At 42.3% G+C, this 16402-nt stretch overlaps 2 long non-coding RNA genes and 1 pseudogene across 6 annotated transcripts; 1 reads left to right on the top strand and 2 right to left on the bottom strand.

Annotated features, from left to right (window-relative positions):
* Window positions 1-1408: 1408 nt before the first annotated feature.
* LOC136482235 (uncharacterized) lies at window positions 1409-3792 on the bottom strand. Of its 3 annotated transcripts, none has more exons than XR_010765016.1 (5): window positions 3551-3792; window positions 3300-3435; window positions 2099-2633; window positions 1934-2045; window positions 1409-1760 (listed from the first exon to the last, which is right to left on the bottom strand). It is a non-coding gene; the product is annotated as an uncharacterized lncRNA (long non-coding RNA). The 3 variants fall into 3 exon arrangements; XR_010765015.1 differs by having other exon boundaries at window positions 1934-2316; window positions 2591-2633; XR_010765014.1 differs by having other exon boundaries at window positions 1934-2633.
* Window positions 3793-7019: 3227 nt separating this feature from the next.
* On the bottom strand, window positions 7020-11208 carry LOC136482234 (uncharacterized). Of its 3 annotated transcripts, XR_010765012.1 has the most exons (8): window positions 9684-9721; window positions 9474-9598; window positions 8985-9091; window positions 8741-8910; window positions 8510-8574; window positions 8357-8420; window positions 7606-7670; window positions 7020-7159 (listed from the first exon to the last, which is right to left on the bottom strand). It is a non-coding gene; the product is annotated as an uncharacterized lncRNA (long non-coding RNA). The 3 variants fall into 3 exon arrangements; XR_010765013.1 differs by lacking the exons at window positions 9474-9598; window positions 9684-9721 and adding an exon at window positions 10748-11208 and having other exon boundaries at window positions 8741-8871; XR_010765011.1 differs by lacking the exons at window positions 9474-9598; window positions 9684-9721 and having other exon boundaries at window positions 8741-8871; window positions 8985-9210.
* Window positions 11209-12866: 1658 nt separating this feature from the next.
* Window positions 12867-14106, top strand: LOC136480145 (UDP-glycosyltransferase 72B2-like; annotated as a pseudogene).
* Window positions 14107-16402: the final 2296 nt, after the last annotated feature.

Genomic DNA, 16402 nt, shown 5'->3' with positions numbered 1-16402 from the left:
CTTCCCACTACTGCTTCACGCAGCCCAGCGGGTTGACGCGGCGGCCTGCCCCACTTTGCATCCTTGGTACAGCGTCGCAGAAAATTTATTTCCTCTTATCTAGGGATGAAAATGGATCGGATATGGACGGATATCACCGATATTACATTTGTTTTCATATTTCTATCCGGATTCGGATTCGAATACGGATAGTGTCAACTATGTCGGATAGGATACGATTGGATATCGACATCATAAATGTGCGATTTGAGTATTCGGATACGGATACGGTATCGGATGTTGGATATCCGGACTCGGATACGGACAGATCTCAACTCCTCTAAACGGATTCGGTTTCGAATACGGTCGGAAAATATCCGTACCGTTTTCATCCCTACTCTTATCTGGCACTCCCGGCTAGCAGTACTATATATACTACATTACCGGAGCAAGGCTAATAACTCAGGCAGCTGCTGACGGTAAGGTTTCTTTGTAGCTTTATCTTAATCCACTTATATAAGTACATGGTCCACTTATCTCTATCATAATTTTTTTTTTGGTTTTTGTGCCTAAGCTGGCTGTAATCTTACAGTCGCTTCTGCTCTCTCCTCTCTTCTCTTCTCTTCTCCACCTCAACATTTAGACAGCTTATAGGCCTGCTATTATACTTCCTCCTAGGTATAGTATACCTAGTACGAGACAGGTTACGGGGATGTTGCGGCTGTCCAAGTTGCTTTTCTCTGTGTACTCGGGCGTAAGGATCAACCACAAATCAGAGCAGGAGAGAGAGAGAGAGAGAGCGCTGGCAAGAGAAGCGTGTGGCGTATGTGGTGCGGCAGGGGAGCGACGGATGATATTGATAGATGTGGAGGAAGGACATCCATCTCTTCACGCGCAATTGACTAGTTCGCGAGTAATAGTACCAGGCTACAGGTTTTTCCTGACGGTCGAAAACCGACAGGAAAGTCCCAACATTCCTGTTGGACAGCCGTCAGGAAACAGCCGGCAGAAACAGCTCGACAGGAAAAGCACACTATTCCTGACGGACGACCGTCAGGAAACAATTCCTGACGTCTTCCTAACGGTTTAGGTTTTCCTGGCCAAGATCAGCTCCTGTCAGTACAACCGTCAGGAAATCCCGTCAGGAAAAACACCCCGACAGGAATCCTGCATTTTTTCCTATCGTTACAATCCGTCAGGAAAAGGTAATCAGGCCGTCAGGAACTGACTGTACCAGATCTATCTTGTATTACCACCAATATAACTAATATTTGTGCACTATAATATTATAGTGCCACTCAAATCATAATAGACATTCACTTTGACACAAATGATCACAACCTTATAATTAATCATGGTTTCTCAAGCCAACCAAATCCAGACTGCCATCTCATTACAAATTCATTGGTCACCACACAAGGAACATGACAGCTTCTTCTATACTAAGTTAAGATTACAAGTTCAGTACACTGTATATACTGCACTTCTCATTACAAATTCATTGTTCACCACACAAGGAACATGACAGCTAACATACTAAGATTACAAAGTTCAGTACACTGCAACTCCAAGCTATTTTTCACTATACATATTTAACTACACCAAAGTAGAAACGTCGTTTCAGCACAGGATAGCCAAGTTACCTACAAGAAGTACAAGCTGGAAGGAAAATTATCACGGGATACTATTTAAAATAGACATATACCTTCCATCAGAAGTAGAATATGGCAGATGTTAGTATGAAGCAAGAAGTGCTTTTATTCCCTATGTTTGCAATGATCCTGGAAGATATATAAGAAACAATAGTTGGATTCTTTGTTTTCTACTATTCATAACTCTAGTTTGTGAATTCTGGCTGGACAAATGGAGTTGAATTATGGGATTTGGAATGGTTCATGGCAAAAAAAAAAAAAAAAAAAAAAAAACTGGAATTGCAGACTTGCTGTATATTTACCTCTAGTTCAGGTAAAGCATAATAACCCAACATGAGTTTCCTGTACTCTTTTCTATTAAGTAAAATATTTTCTACTGCTGAAGTTTGGATTGCAGACTTGCTGTATATTTACCTGCGAAGTTTTTAAATAACTGTCAACTGCCCGAAAGGAATATGTACACTTACTGGTTTGGAAATGCATATACTATTCTTGATGCTTCATCAAGAGATAATCCATCCTTTGTATACATGCCATGAATAATGCTAATTATATCTTCATGATGGAATATGTACACTTACTGGTTTGGAAATGCATATACTATTCTTGATGCTTCATCAAGAGATAATCCATCCTTTGTATACATGCCATGAATAATGCTAATTATATCTTCATGATGGGCTGCCTGTTAAACAAAGAATGGCTGTAACTAGCTGTAGCAAGCAAGGAAAACAAAACTTTAGAGATCAATTAAAGGAACAGAATAAAAAAAATGCCTCACAAAATCAGGCATCTATCTTCAGACTATCACATTTTGTACAGTATAAAATGCCAATGACAAGAAGGCAAGCAAACAGCTAATTGTACACAGGGTTAAAAGGAAATTAAAATATTGAAGAATTTTTCTGGTAGGATTTTATAATTCAGGAACACTTTTACCATGTCGTATAGACATGTACCTTCCATCAGAAGTAGATATGCAACTTTAGTCTTCCATGTGTCCTACAAAAGAATATGCTAAATGTTAGTATGAAACAATGTAGCCCAACTGTACAAATCCATCAAGCACAAGCGAAAAACTGCCAAAATTTAAATCCACCAACTCTAGTCTTCACAGTGCAATCGATACTGTAACTTCACAGATCACCAACCTAGCAAGCTAAAAAGGGCTTTAAAATTGCCAAAGATGGATGCCACAAGTCGAATGAAACAGACAAATTGAAACTCCTAAGTATCACGAAGGATAGTCGATAAACAAGGTAAATGGCAAGTATATTTTTTCCCTATTTCAAAGTGCCTTAAAACTGCCAAAAAAGATGTCAGTCATGCATCATAGTACATGTCACTTAAATGCGGTTATGAAATGAAAACAAATAAAAGGAACAGTTAAATCAATTCTGATGAAGTTGGACCAGGTATCAACATAGGGACAGAAATCTCTTCTGTAATATTACTTCTCGATTATTGTTGTCTAGACTTGGGAGCTAGTAAGGCTCTGCACACTAGAGAAAATGAAGCTACCAGAATACTATCTTCAAAAAAGATAAACTTGAATCTGCAAACCTAATAGCAAGTTCAACTAACTTTGCAATCACCCAGCAAATCATCTTTAACTATAGAACTTCTCTTATTTTATTTTTAGAACTAGTAAGAGATCAAAATACAAACCTCTGATAAAGAATTAACAACTGATAAACCAACACCATGAAGCCCTCCAGAGACACTGTAACCACTCTTTGAACCTCCAAATTTGCCACCAGCGTGCATTAACCGCATCGTTTTATGCAATTGTGAAAATAGATCCCTTCAGGAAAGGAAAGAGACATCGTTTTATGCAATTGTGAAAATAGATCCCTTCAGGAAAGGAAAGAGACAGCAGATCTGAGAGGGAGGTTGGGAGAGAGAGAGAGAGATTACACCTGAGAAACGCAGGCGGCGGGATGCCCCTGGGGCCACGCGGACGTCGACGAGCCGCTCAGGGCGGCAGCACGGGCGTCAAGGAGGAGCCCCTCGGGGCGGCGGCGGAGCGGGCGTCGAGGAGAGCCCCTCAGGGCGGCGGCTGCGCGGGCGTCGAGGAGCCCCTTGGGGCGGCGGCGTTGCGGGCGGCGGAGAGCCCGTCGGGGCGGCGGCGGCGCGGCGACGGCTTGGAGTCGGGGAGGCCCTGGGGCGGTGGCGCGGGCGTTGGGAAGGCCCTTTATCCTCACGCGTAGCTCGTCTAACAACTCCACCCTATGTCACCTGTGTCTATATATTCACTTTTTAGAATTTTAAAATAAATATTCAGAACCCTAAACGACTTTTGATGGAAAATTCATATAAACTATAAATTTGTTGTTCTAATCGAGATCTACAAGTTTAATTTTGTTCATTTCACCATATGAGGTTGTTCGATAAATTTGAATTTCAAATCGTCAAAACTTTAGCCATACTTTTGGAATCTTAAATGATTTCAATTGAAAAATTCATCAATAACATCTGAGGTTGTTTGGAAAATTTGAATTTCAAAAATTTAGAACTTCGAATACAAATTTGAACCCATAAATGATTTCTAATGAAAAATTTGTCAACTACAAAGTTGTACATCTCATCAAGATCTAAAACTTTGCTTTTGGTCGTTTTCCATTTGAGGTCATTTGTACAATTCGAGAATATTGAATTTACAAAATTTGAAAGCTTTAAATAGAATTCAAGGACCGTAAATGATTTAAAATGAAAACGTCAACTAAAAAGTTGTATCGTTGAGATCCACAACTTTAATATAAACTTTGTTTTCATTCAAATTTATTTAAAAAAAGTTAAGAATTTTATTATGCAGCAGCATAGTTATCACCGCCGTATCGTACAATAAGCTGGCAGTGAAAAACGTCTTCACCGTTGGTTCATACAACGAGCCAGCAATGACGAGGAGCATATCATAACCGCCGGTTGGTGGTGCAAACCGGCTAAGCTATGATGATAGACTATCACCGCCGGTTGGTAACGCGAACCAGCAGTGATACTTACCAATGCCAACGTTCGTTCTTACGTGCTGGTGGTGATACTCTCATCACCGCCAGTTTTAATTAAAACGGCGGTGATTGAGGCGTTTGGGATGACAAGATCTGTAGTAGTGTCTGTTCAAAAGTTTGATATAGTAGTTTGAAAAAAGTCTTCACCATCGGTTCGTACAGCGAGCCGACAGTGATGAGGAGCTATACGTGTTTGTATCACCTACGACATCGGCAATGAAGGTGATGAATACGTTACTGACCGGCCTCCGTATATTGGCTAGGTTGCATAGCAAAGGCTACCTTTATACTTTTTTATGACTTGATATATGACATGCAAGCATCAATTGAACAAAAAATTAGACTGGGATGGAGTGAGTGTATATATATATATATATATATTATTCTACAGCTGGCCATAGAATAATATATATATATATATATATATATATTTTATGGGTATCAATGAAACTATTATTGTAACTTCTAGTATGAATTGAGCTACTCACTACTGGAATCGCGGGATTTGCCTAGTGCCGCAGGCACTAGGCAAAGGTCCAGAAACACTAGGCAAACAGTTTGCCTAGTGTCACACTAGGCAAACAAGGGTCGGCAGAGGCGGACTAGGCAAAGAGCACTTTGCCGAGTATCAAACCTCGGACACTCGGCAAAGTGTTTACCTAATGTCAAGGACATCACTCGGCAAAAGTATTCCACTGACGGTGAAAATCGTAACGGACGTTTTGCCTAGTATCGGAGGTCTGACACTCGGCAAAGTATGCAAGGTTTGCCTAGTGCCAGACGTCCGACACTAGGCAAATATGTCAAGCTTTGCCTAGTGTCAGGCCGCCTACACTAGGCAAATATGCCAAGCTTTGCCTAGTGTCAGGCCTCCGACACTAGGCAAACTGCCTACTTTGCCTAATGTCAGTTTCCTGACACTAGGCAAAGCCTGTTCCCAGGTGTGCCACGTGTGGCCTCTTTGCCTAGTGTCAGACCCCTGACACTAGGCAAAGTAACTAGAAGCTAATTTTTTTTTGATTATTCCATTTGCGATACAAATATAAATCATATTCAAACACCATAAATATATCACATGAATCATAAATAAGAACCACATGTTCACATATATCACATGTTTATACCAAAAGTCCAAATGTGCCACAAGTTCACAAGTTCATAAGTGCACAATCAAATTTCTTAACAAAGTTCACAACAAGCTGATCACGATGATTGTCAAGGGTGAAGAGGCCCGTGGTTTGATGCTCCAGGCGACCCTTCCACTTGATTCGGCTCAAGCTGTGGTGCCGGCGACGCTCCAATCTGTGAAGCCGACGACCCTTCCACTTGATTCGGCTCAAGCTGTGGTGCCGACGACGCTCCAATCTGTGAAGCCGGCGACCCTCCAATTTGATTCGATGCCACGCCCGATTGATGCTGAAAAAAATGAAAAGGATACCGTCAATAAAAAATTTCGGCAAAACCTCCCCTGCACGGAGAGGTTTCCAAACCCTGCAAGAAAACAAACGGCACGATGACCGTCAAGAACATACATATCAATACACCGCCACCAACACCACCACCACCCGAACACCACAACTGCCACCACCACACCACAACAACAACCGCCGTCACCACCAACACCATATTGTATGTTTGGGATTGCATATTTTTTCTAGTGTGCTCTATGTCAGGTTGGAACATAATAAGTAATATATTGGTACTCACAGGAGTAGCTGCTTGAGGAAGTGGCAAGACTAGGCTAGCTGGCATGGTCCGCCCCATAGCGGCACCAAGAGTGGACACGAACCCCACCAGCTCCTCTATCCTCTGTCGTTGGGCCTCCCGCTCTTCCACCGCCCTCGCTTCCATCTCCTCGCGAAGCCTCCTTTCTTCTAGCAGTTGGGCCTACAACATTTAACCCCCAATGTTAAAGTACTAGCACAGGGCGCGCGCCCTTGCGCGCGTGGGTAAGTACAACGTAGTGATATATATAGGAAACATATGTGTAGATGGGATGAAGGAATCTAACTACGTTTTTTTTATCTGAAGGCTCGTATCATTCAGAAGATATGGTACTATTGGCAATAATCGATGAAGCAACACGATTTACAGCGAAGGCTTGTATGGCGTGCTGTGATACATAGGATCAATACGTGTATAGCAGATGTAGCACAAATCGTAGAGGAATTTGTAAACATATTGAAAATGTAGTGGGCCAAATATATTAGAAATAGATTAAAATGATTCTTCGAAGGCATGCACTTAGTGACCTAGCACGGAACAAAAAAAAGAAGTATCTAAGTAGAAAGGCATGGTTTTAGTGGCATAGTACAGACCAAAGATAAGTAGCATTTAAGCAGGTGTATTTATAGTTCTGGAGATGAACGACATACTAATACATAGCTGTTGACCAGGTAGGAGTCGTTTCCTGAGGAGCCCTTGTCATATAAAAACTGGACATAGTGTGTTGGGCATCAAAGTCTTTGAGCCAACAGGAGTCACTTCCATGTTGCAAAATGATGTAGTAGTGCTAAGCTTCTGCATTTTATAGCATTTAAAAAACGAATAGGAGTGTAGTCAGTACAGTATGTAGCTGTAAGTATGTTGACAAAAGAAGTCTCAGGGACAATAAAAGGTTTTGGATAAACCAAAGAATGATTAGCTAGTTCCTTTGTCGATCATAGAAATAACAGTGATAAAGTCTTTGTTTTTGTCTGTACAGGTTGTGGAAAATACGTTAGGAGAGAAAAAAAAAAGAAATTGATAACAACGATCGTAGCCGATATAGAATGGAAATAGTCGAATGTCAACTGCTGTTGTTACGATCTTATTTATTCGTTGGAATATCAAGCATGGATATTCGCCTGTCGTGCGAATATGGAAAAGCCAGTAATGGTCACTACAATGGAATGGCATGATACACATTGTACTTGTTATTGCAGTATCCATAAAAATAAGAAGCATTTTAGAGCTTTGCTGCTCACCTGTGGATTCAGGGCACTAGGCACGCTACCAATTCCCCCTTCAATTTGGAAAGAAAACACCAAACCTAACCACCAGGGATGAAACAAGGAGCACACTGGATCAGAAAAAAAAACAGATGTAGATATGTGTCGAGTAAGGAGAAGGTAAAAATACGGAACATACTGCACTCACTCTAAAGACTGCATGAGAAAGCAAACAGAACAGGCACTTCGGTACCAAAAAAAATCAATAATTCAAATGTGAAAAAACAAAACGCCTCAGATGGCAGCTTCAATCAGTTTGTGGACTGAGAGGTTGATCCTTAATCAGTCTGTGGATTAAGAGGCTGATCCTTTTTTTCCCTTATCACGAGACTTACAATGGGTATGCAGATCACACTTAGATTGATAGCAACAAAACTCTAAAAACACAAGCAGCTAGTGCATTCAATCTCGTAGGTAATCCAAATACAAAATCAAATGAAATGGTATTATCTTGTCAATTTAGGTATTTATTGGAAATTATATGATGTTGATCATTTTGTAATAGTCCTGAAAAGGACTTTTGTGATATAATATTGGAAGGACTATTATTTTGGGAAAAAAATGTTGGTTTAACATAGAAACACTTTTATGGTTAAAAGGAGGACTCAATTTCAAAGCGCAATTTGAAACATGTCTTAAAAAATTGTGTAGCCATTATTATTTTTATCCATAGAACCATAAATGAAAACTGAGTAAGGATCTTGACCATTAAACATAGTTGTTGCACCTGATTGTATTAAGCTGCAGGCATTGCTTCGACTGATGAGCCGAATGGCAGAACACTACTAAGCCTGTGAAGGTAACTGTATTAGATTATTAGTGAATCTATCTCACAAATCTAATCTGAACTCAAAATATTAGGGTACTATGAAAATGTTACCAAGTTGAAAGCAACAGGCTGGAATCATGTACCATCATGAAGGGAGAAATCTAAGTGAACTAAACCTGAGCAGTTAACAGAAAACGGAATTACCCATCCAAATGGAAATTGGCTGCAGAGTTGATACTAAGGAAAAGCAATGTCATATTTCAGATAGCAAAGTGCATAGCTATAGTTCAGACGAAGCTAATACATAGCCTTAGCTCAGAAATGCATTAAAAATTGAAGTACCCTGATATTTGCAGTTTCAGCAAGTAATAATTGCCTTGCTAGGAAGCCCAACTGCCTTTACCATTGTGAGGACCACTACAGGCAGCAGCGGCACTCGGCCCTTGCCCCGGTGGCGTTGATCCTTGAGTTTGCTGCAATCGAACACGTATATCGCAGCAGGGAAATAGAGGCTGTGATAACGGATTGAGGAGAAAATAAAATACTGACAAATAGGTCATGAATATACAAGGGTGTGGTTTATTACCTGAAGGGTTGGATATGTAGTAGGCATACTCTCTTGGGTCTGGAAGATGTGCACCACTGAGCAGGCATGGGCACCGTTCCTTCCATTAAGGGGCAAATAATATCACCCTGCACATATGACATATTAGACAAAAATAGGAATAGAAGAGTTTCAATCGTTCAAGTTTACCTTTCTAAAACGATGCATAGAGGAAGGTAAAAGAGAGTTATTTCAAGGTTACAGTGGCTTGAACTAATGATTGTAAGAGGCTTGAACTAATGATTGTAAGACGTATGGCATATGCACACGTAGAAGATGATCTGCACTCTTCAAATCGATCGCATAAAAAAGCTGATATGCAGACTATGTCTTTGAGCATTTAGAGCTTGGATTTGTAAAACTATAGTGGCGGGCCGCGCCCCCGTGCAAGAACGATCTTGAATATACTTAAGAAAATAGCATGTCAGTAGGTTCAAGCATGGCTATGCATATATTACAGATGATATGTACCGATGAGGATAGGCCAAAAGAACATATTTATGATCAAGAGACAGAAAATAAAGACCAAGCAATATGAGATTGTTTTGCGACCAACAGACTGGACCGATCTCATTCGAAGTATGTACAATGGTTTCCTGCAGAAAAGAGGTAAATTAATTTGGTGGGTTTCAATATGGTGGGATAAGTGGGGAGCAAAAAACAGAAGTTGTATGGAGTTACATTTTTGTTGACTGCGTTGTCACCAAAGAGTTGTCTGCAAAATTTTCCTGGTCCTGCTGGTGAGCTGGTCATCCAACAGGGGAAAAACAATCATAATGGGAAACAACTAATGAGGATGCAAAACTCATTTCCACTACAGGAATGTGTAACCTCTTTTTTCTGCAATGTAACAGCAGGAAGAGAACTGAAGAGGGTTTTTTGTCTGACATGGCAATTTCCATTACTTGGTAACTATCATAATGTACCATGCTGAAAAAATCAATTCCTAAGTAGGGCCATGGCCCTTTATGGCGTACATGTAGCTCCGCCACTAAACAATACAAATCTACTTTAGTGTGAAATGTACTTCGATTCAAATATTTTTGAACTATATGCGGTGGCATGGATAGAAGGAACCATTATATATACACGTAGTCTGTTGGCACCAACAATACAAAATCTGATTTAGAGGAAGTCAACACAAAAAAACCCAAGAGGAAAAAGTACACCTATTTGAGCAGCGTAGCTAAAATGCGAAGGAAAACCTATAGTATGCAATGTAGGAATACAAAACCTGTTCATACCAACAATACAATTTGGAAAATACACCTCTTTGAGGAACCTATCAGAAATTCGAAGGAAATCTAAAGGAAGATTTGTATTGCGCAATAGATGAATGCATCTAAAATGTATGGCTTCAAAATTTCTAAGTACAAGATGAGGATTCACGGATACAAAGTACATAGGAAATAATTCTTAATAATTGTTTACGGCAGCTATTCCTAGCGCATGGCTCAGTTGTCATATGGTAAACTAAACTAATCGAAAGCCTAACGTTGAGCATTTGGTAAACACGTTTAACTGATTGTAAGATGCACTGAACTTATTGTAAGATGGAAAGGAAAGGAAAAGGAGGCCAACTGATTGTGCAACTAAGACAAGAGCATGCCCTTTTTTTGTGGTAATTGCTGTGCAAATTAATCTACCAGATACCAATGGCTTTTAGGTCTGTCCAGAACACCTCAAAGCTAATTAGTGTTCATGGTCAACCAAGATGCTGTAACAACCTTATCGAAACTGCTTACCAAATCGAAATCACAGTAATTAACAAATCTGTACATGTTGTCTTGAAGACGCTGGACTCCCTCCCTTTGTACCTGTACAATCATAGACGAACCCTAAGAACGACAACAAGGAAGGCAGCTGAAATCAATCCTGAAAACAAAGACAGAAGCAGATCAGAAGAAGTAATAAGCATGTGACCAATCTGCAGCACGCATAGAGGTAGCTAGGGTTTCGACAACCAGACGAGCACAGGTTCGTCGGCGGGAGAAGGCGTTGAGGAGCCCGCGCAGAGGATGAGGGAGAGGGAAGGGGCCGCCGGGCACCACCCGCGCCGGCCGAGAACCCACAGGGGGTGCCGCCGCGCCGCGGCCGCCACCGCGCTCGCGCCTGCCGCCGTCTCGACCGGGAAGGGGAGAGAGAGAGGGGAAGGGGAGGGAGAAACGGAGGTAAGAGGCAGACGAGGGAATGCTGAGGAGGAGGGGGTGGGGGGGGGGGGAGGACGCCGTCGACGCCACCCGCTCGCGCCGCCGCCCTGTCCGCACCCGCGTCGGAGAGAGTCGGGGAGAGCGAGAGAGCGTGAAGAGGAGAGAGAGGAGGGGGCGAGAAGCTGTATGGGGAAGCGGAAGCTAGGGTATATATTTGGTTCTATGGATTCAGAAGAGAAGCGGGAAAGCAGAGGAGAAGCGGGAGAAGCCAAGGAGAAGCGCGAGAAGACGCTCCCGGCGAAATCAGCTCCAAGCGATCTGGGCCGTTGGATGGAAGAGCTGACGGAGGAGAACAAATTGGGTGACGTGGCTGGTTGTTTCGGGCAGAAGCTCCACGGGTACGATTGAGCAGATCTGGTCCATCGAAACCGAGATCCAACGGTAGGGAAAAATCTAGGTGACGTGGACGGTGGTTCCTTCGGGAAACCTTTTCCGGCTTGTCTAGGTAAAAGGCAAAGGTATGTAAAAATCAATAAGCAATGAATAAAACAGAAATTACCTGGAGTTCGTTGCCGAGTGTCGATAACCCAACACTAGGCAAACACTCTAAAAAATAAGTTTGCCTAGTGTCTTCCATGAGACACTAGGCAAAGAGGTCAGTTTGCCTAGTGTCTAGCTGGCACACTAGGCAAACTTATTATTTTTTTTTTCAATTTTGGTCTTCAAACTTTTTATCGAGCCTCCCTACATAAAATGAGACTACATGTTAAAAGTTGGCACAATTTTATGAAATTTTGCTATATTTCTTTAGTTTATTTAATTTCTTTGAATTTTTTCGACAAATGCAAATTTGAACTGCAAGTGTGTCGAATAATGGCAATTCATGAATGCAAAAATGATATTCATGTTAGTAAGTGTTAGTTGAGGCCGTATCCAGAAACAGACCAAAAATTTCACACATCTTCACGTCGAGACATGACCACGAACTTGCGAGCAAATAGTTTTTAAATTCTATTAAATGAAAACGGAGTCTGAAATTCATGAAACTTGTCGACAAGTCAAGATATCGCATGCGGGTGCCATGATAAAAATTTAAAAAGATTTCGAGCACATCGTCACGTATGATGCTTAGAAACCCTAACATCTCCACATGTTCTAAGCATCATACGTGACGATGTGCTCGAAATCTTTTTAAATTTTTATCATGGCACCCGCATGCGATATCTTGACTTGTCGATAAGTTTCATGAATTTCAGACTCCGTTTTCATTTAATAGAATTTAAAAACTATTTGCTCGCAAGTTCGTGGTCATGTCTCGACGTGAAGATGTGTGAAATTTTTGGTCTGTTTCTGGATACGGCCTCAACTAACACTTACTAACATGAATATCATTTTTGCATTCATAAATTGCCATTTTTCGTCACACTTGCAGTTCAAATTTGCATTTGTCGAAAAAATTCAAAGAAATTAAATAAACTAAAGAAATATAGCAAAATTTCATAAAATTGTGCCAACTTTTAACATGTTGGTCAAGGTATAGTAGGAAAGCTACAGAAAAAAATTGGAAGCTAAAATGAAAAAAAGAAAAAAATTTTTGCCTAGTGTCTCTGTAAGACACTAGGCAAACTGGCTAGTTTGCCTAGTGTCGCCCGGAGACACTAGGCAAAGTTTTAATTTTGCCGAGTGTTAACGGAAGACACTCGGCAAAATGGTAATGACGGTTGCCATCTGGCAGCCTTTGCCGAGTGTGATGGTATGCCTAGTATTGACACTAGGCAAAATGGTCATTTACCGAGTGGATTTCTTTGCCTAGTGTCGACACTCGGCAAATCGTTATTTTGTCTAGTACCTTTATTTTGCCGAGTGCTCCGGGGTCTAACACTCGGCAAATAAACTCTTTGCCTAGTGTCCGACGATTGGCACTAGGCAAACCATTAAACACTAGGCAAATCTCGGTTTTCCAGTAGTGACTATTTACTAATTGCAACTTGTTTGGAGATCCGAATATTAATTTCTTTATAGTTTTTATTTACTCATTTTTTGTTCTACATAAACTAATTTATTTGCATTTTTTGCAACTCGTACGAAAGACAAATTGCTATTTTCTACCATTTCTCGGATTTTCTTTTCGTTGTAATCATATTATCAGTGTCTTTATTGACTTTGACTGAGGTCGGCAGGTCGCCTAGGTGCTTCGCCAGCCAGAGCCCGGCCGGCCGCCTGTGTACCCTATCGGCCCGCTGATACGGCAGTTCGTCGGAAGCGAAACTGATAGCACCGGTGGGCTTCCACCATCTCCGCGTGCGGCGTGCCTGGAGTGGCTCGATCGGCAGCCGGCCAGGTCGGTCATCTTCGTCTCGTTCGGCTCCGCCGTCGCGCTGCCAAAGGAGCAGATGCACGAGCTCGGGCTTGTGCTGGAGCTCAGCGGGCAGCGCTTCCTGTGGGTGGTGCGAAGCCCCAGCGACGAGGGCACGCTCAGCGACAACTACTACGACGCAGAGAGCAAGAAGGACCCCTTCGCCTACCTCTTGGAAGGGTTCGTGGAGAGGACGAAGGATGTGGGTCTTCTGGTGCCGTCGTGGGCACCGCAGGCACAGGTGCTTGCCCACAGGGCCACCGGAGGTTTCCTGACGCATTGCGGGTGGAACTCCACGCTAGAGAGCCTGGTGCACGGCGTGCCGATGGTGGCGTGGCCGTTGTTCGCTGAGCAGCGGCTAAACGTTGTGATGCTGGCCGACGGGGTAGGAGCTGCGATACGGTTGCCCGAGAGGAAGGATAAGGAGACCATCGCAGCGGTGGTGAGGGAGCTGATGGCAGAGGAAGGGAAGGGTGCCATGGTGCGGGTGAAGGCGGCCGAGCTGCAGAAGGCTGTGGCAGAGGGCCACTGTGAGGGTGGCGCTGCCATGACGGCACTTGATGAGGTGGTGGAGAAGTGGGAAGCTGAAGCGAACTAGAAGGTGCCCATGAACGCCTAGCAATGCAATCCTCTGCCCAGTGTTAGTCCATAGTTCACAGTTTAAAGTCCAAATCACGAGTTATCAGTGTTCATGTTCTTGAACCTCCCTTAATTATATGTATGCATTGATTAAGTTTACAGAGAGGACCAGTGCGGTCGCTTCTTACATGTGAAGGGTTTGAGAGATCCGTGATGTTTTTCTGATCTTCACTTGTGTGGTCATGTTCAATAATCATTGGAATATGCCCATAGAACATGTGTCGTCGTAGATTACTTTACCGCCAAAGGGTTGCTCATTGTGGTTATGTGATAGATTTCTGACACATAGATCCACACGATTTTACAAAACTGTGGGAGCACACAAAATAAAGTATTATTCTTCATAGTACAAAAGAGTAAAGACCAAGGATGACACCCTAAAACATTACAAAAAATAAACAGTACAAAAAACAAAGGATGACGCTCTAAATCATTGCAAAACAAGCAATGGTGTAAACTAATCGAAGGCATACAATCTATACATTCCAAATGCATTTGATGGAAAACAAGCAATGCTGTAAACTAGAAAAATAGGTAGCATAATCACTGGTATATATGGAGCTTCATGATTTACTGCAAAGGTCCTGATAAAAGGTTTCCTGACAAGTCCAACGTGGTCAGGCTAATCGGCATGGGAGGTATTGCACCAGTTAATTGGTTTGAACCAAGATAGAGTTGTTGTACCGACATGCGTTCCATGTTTTCTGGCAACCCTCCGTGGATTTGATTGCTGGAGATGTTCAAATACATGGCCTTTGAAAAGGTACTGCAAAACCAGTCTGGAAGACGATCATTTATACCTGTGTTGGAAATATCAAGCTGATTAATATCCACCATCCATTTAAGCCAAGAAGGAAACACAGGTCCCATCAGACAAGATACAAAATGTCCTCCTTGCAATCTGAAGGGAGGGTGCCATTGCGAACTGATCTCAATCTTCAAGAAATTACAAGACAAGCGTAACCACTGTAGGCTCTTCAGACTAGCAAAGTGTTCCTCTGTGATGGTTCCATCCAGATTGTTACTAGTTAGGTCTAGAACTTCCAAATTTCCGATCATGCCAATCTCACGTGGCACGTGTCCAGTCAGGTGGTTGTACGACAGGTCAATGTAACCTAAGCTGGTAAACAGCCCAACAAATGATGGTAGAGGTCCAGTAATGTTATTATAGGCGAGGGCAAGATACCCTAGGCCCGTCAACGTCCGCATCGAATCTGGCAGGATTCCACTGATATTATTCTGTGACAGATCAAGGTAACCTAAACTAGTTAATTGCCCCATGCAGTTTGGTATTACTCCACTGATACTATTGTGACGCAGGTCAAGAAAATTTAAGCTGGTTAATTGCCCCATCCAGTTTGGTAGTATTCCACTAATATTGTTGCCATAGAGGTCAAGGCTTTCCAAGCTGGTCAATGGCCACATCTCGTTTGGTAGTATGCCGCTGATATTATTTGATTCTAGGTCCAATTCTTGCAATCTGTTGGGTGAACAGCGTGGCAGACTTTCAAGGACCTCCGTTATTTCTCCGCATAAAGTATACCGTATGTATAGGGTTTCTAAACTACAAAGGTTTCTCAGGCTTGTTATGACGATGCACTTGGCCTTATAGAATGACCCTGAGGATGATGAAATATGAAGGTCTTCGAGATACTTCATGCCTCCTAGTGCAAGGGGAAGTGGACCATACAAATCTGTGGATACAAGATATAGGTGCTTGAGATGTGTTATGTTCCAAAACCAACATGATGCAATTGGATGGTCAAGTAAGTTGCCAGAGAGATCGAGCACCTCAAGGTTTGTAAGATTAAGGCGTGGGAGAGATTGGTTTGCATTTGTAAGTGAACACCCAGAGAGTTCAAGGACCTTGAGAGAAGGAAGCATGTTCACTGCAAGAGCCCAGTCACCAACTGCGCCGAGATTTACTGCACAGAGGTTAAGATACTGAAGGAATTGCAGGTGTGTTAGCCATAACAGATCTGTTGACAGAAGCAAACTGTTTTGTGTAGACGAAGAAAGGTCAAGATATTGCAGGTTTGACAAGTTGCCCAGCTGAGAAGGCACTCTACCAGAAAATGGTATACTAGACAGGTCCAGATGCTTTAGGCTGTTCATAGAGCCCAAAAACTCTGGAATACGACCACCGGATGAGCCATTGAGACTATTCCCGCTCAGATCGAGGTGCTCTAGATGCTCCAGTGAAAGCAAAGAGTGATTTATCTGGCCAACCAGTGAATAGGTGCCAAGTTGAAGCT

Source organism: Miscanthus floridulus, chromosome 9 (genome assembly GCF_019320115.1).
Source record: "Miscanthus floridulus cultivar M001 chromosome 9, ASM1932011v1, whole genome shotgun sequence".
Lineage (NCBI taxonomy): Eukaryota > Viridiplantae > Streptophyta > Magnoliopsida > Poales > Poaceae > Miscanthus > Miscanthus floridulus.
Note: the sequence above shows the minus strand (reverse complement) of the source record. Positions and strands in the feature narration are given on the sequence as shown.